This window comes from Diadema antillarum, unplaced genomic scaffold (assembly GCF_040938485.1).
Source record: "Diadema antillarum isolate AM-2024a unplaced genomic scaffold, OU_Dant_1.0 scf00000179, whole genome shotgun sequence".
In the NCBI taxonomy this organism is placed as follows: Eukaryota; Metazoa; Echinodermata; class Echinoidea; order Diadematoida; family Diadematidae; genus Diadema; species Diadema antillarum.
The window spans coordinates 177,443-190,651 of NW_027271068.1; the positions used below are offsets into that span (position 1 = coordinate 177,443).

Sequence of the window (13,209 nt, forward strand, 5' to 3'; positions counted from 1 at the left end):
AAGATCGCACCAAACTAATGAGTCGTGTTTGTTTGTTTGTTTGTTTTGATTTAATTAGCACCACCGAGCAAAGCAACATATGCATGTCTTGTAAAAGCAAAACTTGTAGGAAGCGTGACCCTTGCCAGCACTAGCAATTTTCTGCCTTCAAAAGGGTCGCCAATGATAAAGACAAATCAACCACAATGAAAACGCAATTTGTAAATGTGTGGATTCGCCACCGCTCCTGTTACATGCACAAGGTCATGGCGTGTGGATGCCATTGCGTAATGCGAGCACCATACACACACATGTACATGTACACCATACGTGCAAGTATCGTATTCGCCATCTTGAAAGACGTACTGGTAAACAAACCCGAGCGAAATGCATTGTTTTTCGGCTCCATACGCTGAGCTCCGAGGAAGGTGCCCGGGAAATTTGACTCTCTCAGTGAGCCAATCAGAAGGCGATGTGGTTGCTAGAGGCGGAGCTTAACATCGATTGGCACCATCGTACGGATGGGTGATTCTCCCCTCGCATCGCCGCTCGGACATTGTCTTTGAGAGAGAGGTGAATCTTCAAAGCCTGTTTTCTCGCAATTTTGCCAGGCTAACAACTTAAAAAGTGCATTTTATTTCTCTTTCTATGCCCACTTATGGTGCCGAAGAATACAAGTGTTTTATATCAATGCAAAGCTTAGGAAATGGGCAATGTGATTCAGTGAAAAAATGAATTTTCAAAATTCCCGACTTTTGCCTGAAACCGTTGTCGCCGGTCACAAATAGTTAACCATAAGAGGAATTACATAGCTATACAACATGTATAATATAACATAAACACCTTACACATAATTTGACACTGCATTTTAATACCATACACTGATGCATACACCATATCATGCACAATGGAGTGTGCTGGGTGAAGGTGGTGCAAGCACTGTACTAACACTATGCTACACCACAAGAGGCAGCTGCTTCCACTTACCGTCGTTTGTAGGCGTAGAGCAACAATAGAAGCATGAGGACAAGAATGATGACGATGAGAGTTGATGATACACCAGCCAGGATGGGGACATTGGATGCACCTGCGGACAGGAGAGATGATAATCAAGGTGTAGACACCAACACAGTTAACACAGACACCTAACACAAAGATTACACGGTGTAAGAAAAAGGAATGTATCAATATAGCAGAAAAAGACAGATTTAATGATGATAAATTTCACACAAAGAGTATACATTGTATGAAGAGCTCTAAGCTTTTCCAAAATACGATGCTAATTAATTCTCTTTTCTGCAAATTGGATTTTTTTGACAGAAATGTATTCGCTTTTAATACTGCTATAAATTAAACTCTTCAAAGTAGTGAAAATCTTGCGAGAAAATGGAGAAATCAGACAATGAAAAATGAGTCTGTTCCAAGAAGCACTGAATCCATTTGTTTTGTTCCAATAGGCACATGCAAATCCAGCAGGATCCACTCACAAACCCATGTACATACTTTACTGCACTTCGACCCCATATAGAGTAAGGTCAAGCTGGCTAGCTCTCCTACCTATGTAGCTTCTCGGACAACCTATACATCTTAAAGCCCAAACAAAGTTCTGGTATGCCTGCAAAAGTTGTCAAATTTCGCTCCCAAATGTGAACGTATGCCTAGGAAATGAGTGGAGAGTCGATGGGTAACGACGAAAGTGCAAAATATTAACCAAAAAGGTTCAGTCTCAGAACTTACCCGAACAGGGTCAGGCTAAACTCGGACTCGGGGATAACTCAGCCTTGCTTTGACAGCGGGCTGAGTTGTCTTGGTTGTCTCTCTGGATTGTACAGTGTTGTACTATGGGAGCGGCCTGTATAGCACTGCGCATTCTGGCTACAGTAATGGTCCGAGTTGTTACAACGCGCGCATCAAAAAACCTCTTTGGCGCGCATACAAAATTAGGGTGCGCCTATCAAGCACCTCTAAAAACAATCAAAGACCCTTGATAAACAACAACAAAAACTTCAATGACAGCGCATCTCAGCAACTGAGGTGATGTGCGTATACGCTTGAGGACCGCACGCTGTCCATTTGTTTTGTACAGGATTAGCACACACTTTCCTGTCTGTTCAGTTAGGCCTCATTTGGTATTGGGTATTACTAGTATACAGTAGAATATGGCGATCGCGAACTGCGTGTCAATTGTCTGAAATAGGGTCGAGTTTTCCCCGAGACCGAGTTAGTCTGGATCCTTCTGGAATAAATGTCGGTTTTCCGACTTTTATTATTTTTCTCAAAATACTCGAAAACGACTCATCATTCCGGCAAACTGCGTCAGCCAGGTAAGTTTCTTTGTAGACTCTTTCGATATATTGCAAGCAAATATGAAATGGTGCCAGATGGGTTCTCAAGCCCTTAATTGCCAGAACTTTGTTTTCACTTTAAGTATTAGCTCTGAAATGTTACTCGTTTGCATATTATGTATTCTTTGGAAGGATGGAAGAAATGGGAGAACGTGAAGGGATAACAAATCATCCCCGAAAAATTCCGAAATTCACAGAATCTATACTCACTTAATAAATATGTTGTACATTGTACATCACGGTGCTTAGATTTTTGTGCTAAACGGTGCTAAATCCATAACATTAAAAAAAATTTAAATCTCCTTCTCTCTCTCTCTCCTTCCCTTCCCTGCTGCTCCCCTTGATATCCCCCCCCAAAAAAAAAAACCTTCAACAGATCATTACTTACTTCGTTTTCCACTTTCTCTACAAGAGGCTCCCGAGAAACCATTGGGACATCTAAAAGAGAAAATCGTAATTGACAGACATGCAATGACAATGGTTACTATCAATAAGTCCTTTTTCTTCAGAGGGTGTTTTACAACAAACAATGGAATTAGTCTTTGTGATAAAGTGATGACAATGTGTGATTCGTCCAGTCTTCACAGGCGACATGCACTTGAAAAGAAAACAAAAGTTTGTAGATAGTGATGTAAAGGTCACAATTATAACTGCCCGGCAATTAGGGAGTTCCAGTCTGTGCAGATCATTCATGTTTATATTTCTTGTTTTCCTCTTGCAATCGCATTTGGAACTCTTTCTAATACAGTGTGTTATTTTATCAGGTCACAGAAATGGAGTTCTTTTACCAAGTTAAACATGGCCAACAGTGATGCTCACACATATACATACAGACAGACACACACATATACACACACTCAGCTGATGGAGAAAATATCGGGAAAATTCCACTGTTTAAAGCAAGGAATCAACAGTGGATCAATTGTTACTGTATTTACCAGGAATACACATTTACTGACACCATAAATCTCAGCATGGATAGAAACATCTTTCTTGCTGCGGTATATACTTCATATCAATGACTCAACTTTGCTCATGTACTATTGTATGAATAGATTTGGGTGGATAGATGAATGGATTGATGGATGGATAACCAAATGAATGAATGAATGAATGAATGAATGAATGAATGAATAAGTAAACTAATTAATGATATGTATACAGAGTGTATGTACAATGTAAGTATGTATACAGTATGTATGTATGAATGGATGGATGGATGTATGTACATATGTACGGTGTACATTTGAATCTGCCATTTGGCACATCGGGGGCACTTTCTGCACAGTTTGACACCAATATTTGGGAACTAACCATCAATAAATAGATAACCAAATCCTCCTAATCCCTCCTTTATGACCATTTTCTTTCTTTTTTTGACAGAGGCAATGTAATGCCCCAGCAGACTATCTTATATATTTTTAGGTCAAATATCAAAATCATGGCTACATGCACATGTTTGAGCACAAAAAGGTAGAGGATATCTTACACAGAGACTCCAACTCTCCCGTTTTCGACGGGAGATCTCCCGCCGAAAAACCCATTTTTGCAAAATCTCCCGTTCTCCCGTTTGAGATTTAATTTCTCCCGCCATGGCTCTTTGTCTCCCGTTGGAAAGGATTTCTTACATATTTCTATCGTATGTTGAAAAAATAAGCCTTACATAGCACCAGAGAGCATCTAAAACCCTGGGAATTTCGCACTTCGCACACATCAACTTTGAGTCTCCCGTTAGCTAGGGGTTTCAGGCGGGAGAATCTCCAGATCAGAAGGTACTTTAGGTTGGAGTCTCTGCTTACAATTCAATGCATACATGTATCAGGGCAAGAATAAGTCACAAGAGAACGAATGAATGATAACAACAGACTCTTTAAACTCACCTACAGCTTCCGTCACTTAGGCATATACCTCCATTTTCACAATGGCAGTCTGTGAACAGCAAAGAAAAATAAAGTGAAACAAAAACAATTACATTTTCCCCCAGGAATATCTTCTGACTGAGATAAGAAATGGCAAAATTGTCCCATAACTACACAGTCTTGCTATTAATGCTTCCAATTTGTTAATACCCCCATCCTCTTACCTGAATTCTGATTAAAATTTCAGTCATTTGATGGTTTTATCTGATTGTTTGTGTGAACACTCACTTCATTATACTCACATGGATTTATATGTAGTTCAAATATGCTAGCATTTGATTGGGCAATCATGAGCACATGAGTCCACCATTGATAAAGTTCTCCCATAGGCAAACAGTTATTGCAGGGATGCTCTCTCATGGGAAAAAGATGTAGTCCAAACAAATGACAAACAATACCATAGGATAGAGGGGGAAAATCAGCATATTTGACTAAATATATATTTACAGTTCCATCCTGTGCTTGAGAATATGAGGGATGAGTATTCAGGTGTGCAATAAGTGCACACTTTAGGACTGAGCAACTAGTGTCATGACGATTCCCACCAGTACTTCACACAAATTCTTAGGATTGATTAATTCATTTTTTATTTGAATTGATAACCGTTTTATGTAGCCACCATGGAAGCAATGAATGCTTGTGTATATATAAAGTGAGCAGCTACAGGACCAATTATTGACTGCAGCAGCAGTCACACTGGCAAAAGATTGCAAAATTAGAATTGCAAATTCTTCACAATCTTTGTTCTTCTGTCCACATCACTGGCAGCCAAACTTTGTGATGTTCAAAGTTCTCAAACTTTGAGTCACTGGTGCACGTTTGCAAGAAAGAAGAAGAGTCTAGTGCACCACTAAAGAGTTAAAGTGACTGTGATAAAAATATGCACAAACATACATCACAATGCATACAAACAGACGTTGGACCTGTCATGTGACAATTGACTTGCTTCACAACTGCCCGGAGATGCCAAAGATTGGCAGGGGTCCGGGAAATTTCCCTACTTTGAGTGAGAAATTACGCAAGTAGTTTCGCAGGAAGCGTTTGCAGTCACACTGGCAAAACTTTGAGATCTTGAAGATCGCGATCTTAAACTTCGCAATCGTTTACCAGTGTGACCATCATGGCTACTGAGTCTCTTCTAATGGACCAGGCTATGAGGACACCATGCCTTGCCATGTCAAAAGGCACAAGCAGGTCTGCCAAGGGTAAACCCAGGGACCCCTATGATTGATGCTCCCTGGTCTCATACCATGCGCTGCAACAGCTCCCTCACAAATACGCTGTACACAAACAGCTGCTCAACAATAATCTACTCCCAGGCAATTTAAAGGTGAAGATCTTAATGTCAGGAGAACTTACCATCACAATTTGACGTAACTCCACCATCGTCATCAGGGGCAAGAAGGCACAGCCCATTGCAGATGCGATTAGTGCATGGGTTGTCCACTGGGGTTGGGAGAGATGTTAGGAGGGAAACATAAATGACCAAAAAAAAAAAAAAAGATTTCAGAGTAGAAAACATGTTCAGAGAAGACGATACAAACGCTGATGTAATGATAAACCAATCAAATGAAGAGACATCTGTAGGGCTCTGAGGAATTATTTTCAGACGAATTTCACTCAGATGTAGTTTCAAATGTAGAAGTTGCATTGCTTTGATACAACTTGAGTATGTATCCATTCCATGAATGTCATCTTCCATCATTTTCCATAAGGAATATAAAATCGCCACTAGACTTCAGTCACGAAAACAGAACTCTATGATGACTTATGTCATTTGAAGGTGCGATGATCATGATTTAATGATGTTGGCAGATGAAAATAATGGCATAAGTAATACATTACAACAAAGAAATGATAAATACATTGTATGATGATAATGACAATACTATAGAATAATTATTGGAACACCAACAACAACAATACTAGTAATAAAAGTGGTTGTGTGGTATTGTATATACTCCTTTTTTTACCATACTTAATAGCTTCGTGCATTTGACAATACTGTATATCATTACCCTGGTCACTATAATCCTTTACTACAGCAGCATGCTCTCCTCTCCATATGGACAGAAATTCAAAACTTTTCAAGCCAGGATGCTTACTCTGAAACTACATAAAAAGGGACAAGGGAAGATGTATGCAGGTAGAATATGACAAATACAAAAGCCAGCTAGTCGATCTGAGCGTCTGAATATGTGGCAGAAATAATGCACTAATGGTTTGCTGGGAAGACTTTGTTGAGCTTAGAGGCTTGGGGTCCTCTTGAACTCGGTGTCTAATTATTGAGGGATTATTCTATCTCACAGTATGATACTTTGTGATATAATGAGATACGTGTATCTCTACATATCTAACAAGTTTACTTTCTTATAGATCAGGTTTTCCTGACAAATTCGCCAGTGGTTACATTCATGATTTTGAAGGAGAGTGATGACAGGAGAAATGTGCACATGCGCATGTTTGGATCAGAGATAAAATTTTTTTCATGATGTTAACTTCAGGGATAGCACCTGACTCAAAAAAAATTTACGAAAATGAAAAACCCATGAAGTACCTCTAGCATATAAAGTTTATCATTGACTTACAGTGCTGTGGGTAGCGCTGAAATTGGTACATGCGGATTCCGCCGGGGTTGACAAGGTTTGGAATTTCAGTGACGTTCTTCGCCGTATTTAGACGCTTCGCCGCCAAGACTTCTCCCGTCGAGCTGGCCGTCCAGTAAAACGTGTCTTCAAACACCTCCACTTGGAATGGATTGAACAAAGCTGTAAGGTAGGAACACACATGGGAATCCAAGGTGAGAGGAAGGAATTTATGCTATTTGTTGTTTTGGTACAAGCAGCAGAAGACAAAACAGTGATGCCTTCACTATCATTTATTATCATTTTAACACTGTATTATTAGAGAGTGTAATCATCATTCTTATCATCAGAAAGGAAAATAATTTGTTGATGCTCAAAGTGCATCTGAACACAAAAAATTAATTTTCTGACATCGTATTTATTGTATTAGCAATATCTCTGAGAAATCTGAGTGCGAGGTTGTTTCCATAGAGTGATACTGAATGAAAAAGATCAGTCTCAAAACACCTAAAATTATAGGCGACTTGATCTGAAACTAGTCATCTGGGCTTTATTGATTGTATTCGATTGTGTAGTTTGATAACTTTCTGTGCAAACTCTGATTTTTGGTATCACTTGTTAAAGGGACTGTACAGTACTGGTTGAGGTAGGGATTCATGTTTTGAACATTCCTAAGTGAGATAATGAAAAGCCTCTTATGAAATATGAAAGAGCATGTAATTATAAGAAGGATTCAACGTTTATTTGATGAAAATTGGTTTTCAAATGGCTGAGATATCCAGAAAAGTGCTAATAATAAAAGGCGACATGCCACAACTTTATTAGGATCTCTTTGTTTCACCTTGTTTTTGGATATTTCAGCCACTTCAAAACCGATTTTCATCGAATAAACGTTTGATACCCCCTAGAACTGCATGCTCTTTGACATCATATAGAGTGGTTTCTGAATATCTCGCAAAACGTTAAATGCTAAATCTTCACCTCGACCAGAACTGTACACACCCTTTAAACTGACAGGCTCAAGCATGCACACACATGTAGCTGTACGTGTAGGCATTCTATTCAGTACTAGGCAATGTGTATAGAAAGTATTTGATATACATGTTTGCAAACAGAGGCAAGTGAAGGAATCGTGCGCACACCAATGGGCTAGCGTAGCTACTAGTGCAGCATGCATGATCAAGGGACAATATAAAAAAAAATAACATTTCTCAGTTATGGGCACTTTTTGCGTTGAGCAAGAACTTTCTCTAGGGTAAAGGACATGTCTTTACACTCCTCAAATTCAAATTTCAGGGTTCAGATACACTTTGATATACATTATGGCTCATTTTGTATGCATATAAGTTATAGAACATATATATACCTACATGGTAACTACAAAAATTATGATTTTTTGCGATTTCAGTGTGATGATAATTTTTAATCATTTGTACAATCACCTCCACTCATCAGTGTCTTGCGGTTGCTCCCATCAAACGCCATCCCTTGAAGGATGTTCAGCTTCTGGTCGATGAAGAAGATGCGGTCTTCATTGGCGAAGTCGATGGTCATCCCTGTAGGCTGCACCAGGCCTCTGCGAACGATCTGGATGGAATTCTCGCCGTTCATGTAGGCCCTGCCGATGAAGGCACTCCCGACGGTCGATCCGGAATCAGCCCAGTAGACATATCTGCAGAAAAAAAAAACAAGATTTGTGCATTTGTGACTGCCCAGGTCAAAACTCACAAAAAGCATGCCAAGTGAATTTAATATTTTTCTACATACTGCAATTAAAAAGAAAAAAGTTCTAAGCTTTAAATGATATATAGCTTGTTAAAATTGGACCATTCAAACCCATTCAAAAAGTGACTGAAATAAGAGGGAATTAGGAGGTGCAGTTTCATAAAAAGAGAGAAAAGAAGATTTGAAGTATTACGATCACTAGAGCGTGCTGTGCAGAAGTACAGATGAAATAATGAACATATTGTCCACACACAAAAAAAAACCCACTAATATCTTGATTTTGCTAAAAGAAAGTGTGCCCCTACCCCCTGTATGGATTGACCACTAGTGCTGTCGCTGACTCCACATTCTGCTTGGTCAGCAGATTCTACAAATAATTAAAAATAATAATCACACTGAAATCACAAGAAATTATAATTTTTGTAGTTACCCTGTATGTAAATATAAATTCTATAACTTATATGCCTACAAAATGAGCCAAAACCTACCCCCTGCGTGGATTGACCACTAGTGCTGTCGGTGACTCCACATTCTGCTTGGTCAGCGTCATCTCGAAGTGACCCTCCAAGTTGGCCACTGCAATTTTTGGGTAGGGGTCAGATGCCACCTGTCGCCTGCGCCGACGCCGGGTTGTGACGAGGGTCGGTGACCCCTGGTCTGTGAAGTAAATGTTTCTGGAGAGAGAGAAAAGTATAAATAATTCACTTTGTGTTATTTATCTCTCCCTATCTTACATATAGTCTCTCCTTCCAACCGTCTCTCTCTCTCTTCTCTCTCTTTCTTCCTCTCAAATATTCACGAATTTGAAAACATGCGAAAATCTTATTCTAATTCCAACATGAATGAGACGTACACGTTTAGATTTTATCCTTGCAGTACTGTACTCCTTGATCATGAATTCAACTACTCACAAAATTGTCGCAAAGTCCAAATTCGTGAATAATTTGACTTGCTATTAAATGGCGTATACGTAATTCTTTTTTCTTTTTTTTCTTTTTTTTTGGAGACGCAATCTAGTAAAATCCTACATGTAAGATAAATTAACATTGCATTTATGTTATGGATGACAATATTTTGGTGTAAGCCTACAGCTGATGTATATGGTGTACAGTGTATATTTTTTTCAGGGGAAAATTATACACTTGTGGTATCTCTCACCCTGCTGGTGTCATATGAGACTATGGAATGAACCCTCGATCTAGTTACCTTCCGATCCAATCCACGGCGATGTCGATGGGTCGGAAGACGTTATCCACCGCCAGGTTCTCCGGCGCAAAGCTGCTGTCGAGATCCAGTGAGTGTCGCTTGATGCTGCGAGCCTCGCTGTCCACAAAATACACATACCCTGAGGAAAGACATCAAGAGACGTCATGAGACAGGGAGATACTTTCGATCACACTGACACTGATTGACTAATTCTCTTAATTGTGTATCCAATAAAAGTTCTACAGAATTATATCCACCACCATGATTTCCCATAAATTACATCTGTATATACTGCAGTGTTTGTTTCCACACATATTTATAAGTTTTCTGCATCTTTCTCCAAAAATCATGCTTCCCCCCCCCCCCTTAACGACTGTACAAACAAAATCTCTCATTTTTTTTTTTTAAGTTTACCTTTTGTGTTGCCATGCTTTAAAGAACAACCTGCCTTCAACTGGAGCAATATTTGAATATACCGTCAAATGTGCTAGCATTACATACATGTGTACCAGTATACATCTATGCTGGAAATGTAAGTAAAGTAATATGCACCTTAATGCCTCTTCTTCAACTACCTTTATTATTCTATTTCATATCGAATATATATACATGTATATATACAATGTACCGGTACATTTTGTTCGTTATTTGTATATTCTGATCTCCATTACCTTTCAAAACCAATGATAAAAGATACAATCAATGAGATCTGCAACCAAAAAAACACACTTTAATGTACATGTAGGCCCTTTCATAGTTCTTTTTCCACATACACACCCAAACATTTTTATGTTTCTGGTTAATTTTTTCCATTTGTATCTACATTGTACAGTATGTCCACCCAAGTCCATGCTATCCAAGCAACCTCAAACCTGTTAACATGGCTAAGCAGTCCATCACTAGGACAGAATAAGTAAATGCTATTGTAAAAGCTATGATATTTTTGCGCGACTCATTTTTCACGCTCCGGGCAAGAAGAGTTTTGCATGATTTTAATTCTGCAGAATCAAGACATCAACTACTGCAACATACGGCAGGCAAAAATATTTGGGTGCTTTTATTTTTGCGCTAGGTTCTGGTTGCGCAAAATGCAGGAATATTTCAACACTGCGAAAATTTCCACTTTTACAGTATCATATAAGGTCATCCACATAGAGGAAGAAAAAAAAAAAGAAACATAATGTCGAACAGCAATTGTACAGCCTTACATATGCATCTACAAAAATGCTTGATATGGGTAAGCATAAACAGTCAGCATCTAAACATAAAAGCAAAAAACTCACTTGTTTCCAGCATGTAGTCCAGACCACTGACCCTTGTTTGATGGTCAACGACCTTGTTCCTCTCCCCGTCGCGGTTTGTGAATATAGTCTGACCATCGGCCACTATCAGGTACTCTTGAGCTCCTGTAGACAACACATGTCCAAGAATTCAGTTACAGCCATTTGAATACAAGGAAAAGAAAATGAACAAGACCGACATATTCATCCTGTCTCAAGACCATGCAAAGCATAACGCCAGTCTTTCTCTGCACCTTAAATGACAAGTTCACCCAAATACATAGGACTGCGTAAATTGTGAAGGAAGCATTATTGCTAGAAAACATATCAGTGAAAATCTTAAGAGAAGCAGACAATGTGATCAAAAGTAATGAATATTTAAAAGTTTTTGTGCAGCCATCGCTAGATGAGAAGATAACAACAGTTAGTGATGTCACTCATGTTAAAAAAAATAAAGAAAACATAAACAGAACTCCACAAGATATCATTTCTTTAATGAAAAGTACACTTTCTCTTGACTTCTTACTGACACATTAGGGGTAATATTGTTTCCCCTGCTTCCTGATAAAGGTAAGTCAAGCACTCTATAATTTTAACAGAAATTAAAAACTATATAGCTATGTTTAATTCTGTCAATATTTTCTTTATGTCATTTCCATACATGACATCATAATATGTGACCGTGCACCTCAAAACAAACAAAAAGTCGCCAGACATGAATTTTTAGTTAAGACCATATTCTGAAAGAGTAGACTTTAAGCTTTAAAATGATGTATAACTCAAATCAAATGGACTCTCCTAACCTATCTAAATATTGGAAAGAAAGCACAAACTCATAAAAAGTGTAAACTGAGAAAAGAGGCTCTGAAATACAGTGTCTATTCAAGCGCTTAATCTTTACAAAACCGTGCTGGCTGTGCGATGAATGGGACAAAAACAGGAAGTAAACCACCAGAGTAATAGCAATAAAGAGATTATTAGATTAAACTGAAATTAAGCATGCCTCATTAACACATTCTGTCCATAATTAATGCCAACTTTCAAAGCAGTAGCTCTATCCTTTCAAAATTTATTAGATTTGAAAGTGAAGAGTGTGGACAAGGTTTTTCAGAAATGAAAAAGGGATTCTAAAGACACACCTAATCATACTATTCTACCAAAAATGTTCGAGATAAACTGCTAAAAAACACATTTTCCTGCCCGTTTTATGATACCAAATTTTAGCATAATGTAAAGGAAGACCCGCTCTTTCAGAAAATATGAAAAAGTCAAGTTGGGCTAGGTTGACCCATTTCACTTATTTTCAGTCCTCACGCAAAATCAGGGTGTGCGACTTTATGTTCGTTTTGAGGTGCACGGTCACATATGATGTTGTCTTCATAATATCCAGAGATGGTAGCAACAAATCTTTGAAACTCTCTCACTTTTTACACTGATTATATGGATTAACATTTTTATTTTGGGTGTTTCTATCCCTCACTTGCATTTTAGAACTATGTTGAAGCACTAAGGCTGGTTTTTTGTTTCATCTGCAAATAGTAAATAAAATAATAAATGTTACAGTCATCTGTGTTTATACCTTGTGCATCACACGTGTTGTTCAAGCCATCGTAGCCCTCGGCACAGGAGCACTGATAACTCCCCTTTATGTCGGTGCAGGATTGGATGCATACAAAATCCAGGCATTCATTCACATCTGCAGGAAAGAGAATAGAAAATAGCAATTTGATTCAGCCTCATAAGCAAATACCATCCTAAATTTCTTCCTCTGCATCAAAAAATACAAAAACCAATTTAAGAACATTGGTCAAAATGTGGTGTTAGGTCAAGAGTCTACATTTGCATGCTGCTAAATATCAATACCATATCCAAATATATTTTAGAAGTTTATAATTAGATTCGCTGAAAAACACTAGGTTTTGTTAGTAAAACACACTAAAATACTGGGCAACTTAGAAAATAGATCGCAAGTACAATAAGGAATTCCCTTTTTTATTGGTGGGGGAGGAAACAGAAAAAGAAATGAATTTTGTTTATGTACTACTGCTAATTGTGCCCAAAAATTGACTGCACATTCGCACTGAAAATGAATGGGTGTAATAAATAGAAATTTGAAATATTTAAAGAAATGTGAAACATTTAATATCAAATAATGAAATATGATGATGCA

At 38.3% G+C, this 13,209-nt stretch overlaps 1 pseudogene; it reads right to left on the reverse strand.

The window, feature by feature from the left end:
* LOC139722987 (low-density lipoprotein receptor-related protein-like) overlaps positions 1-13,209 on the reverse strand; it is a 54,105-nt pseudogene that overhangs the window by 3,342 nt on the left and 37,554 nt on the right.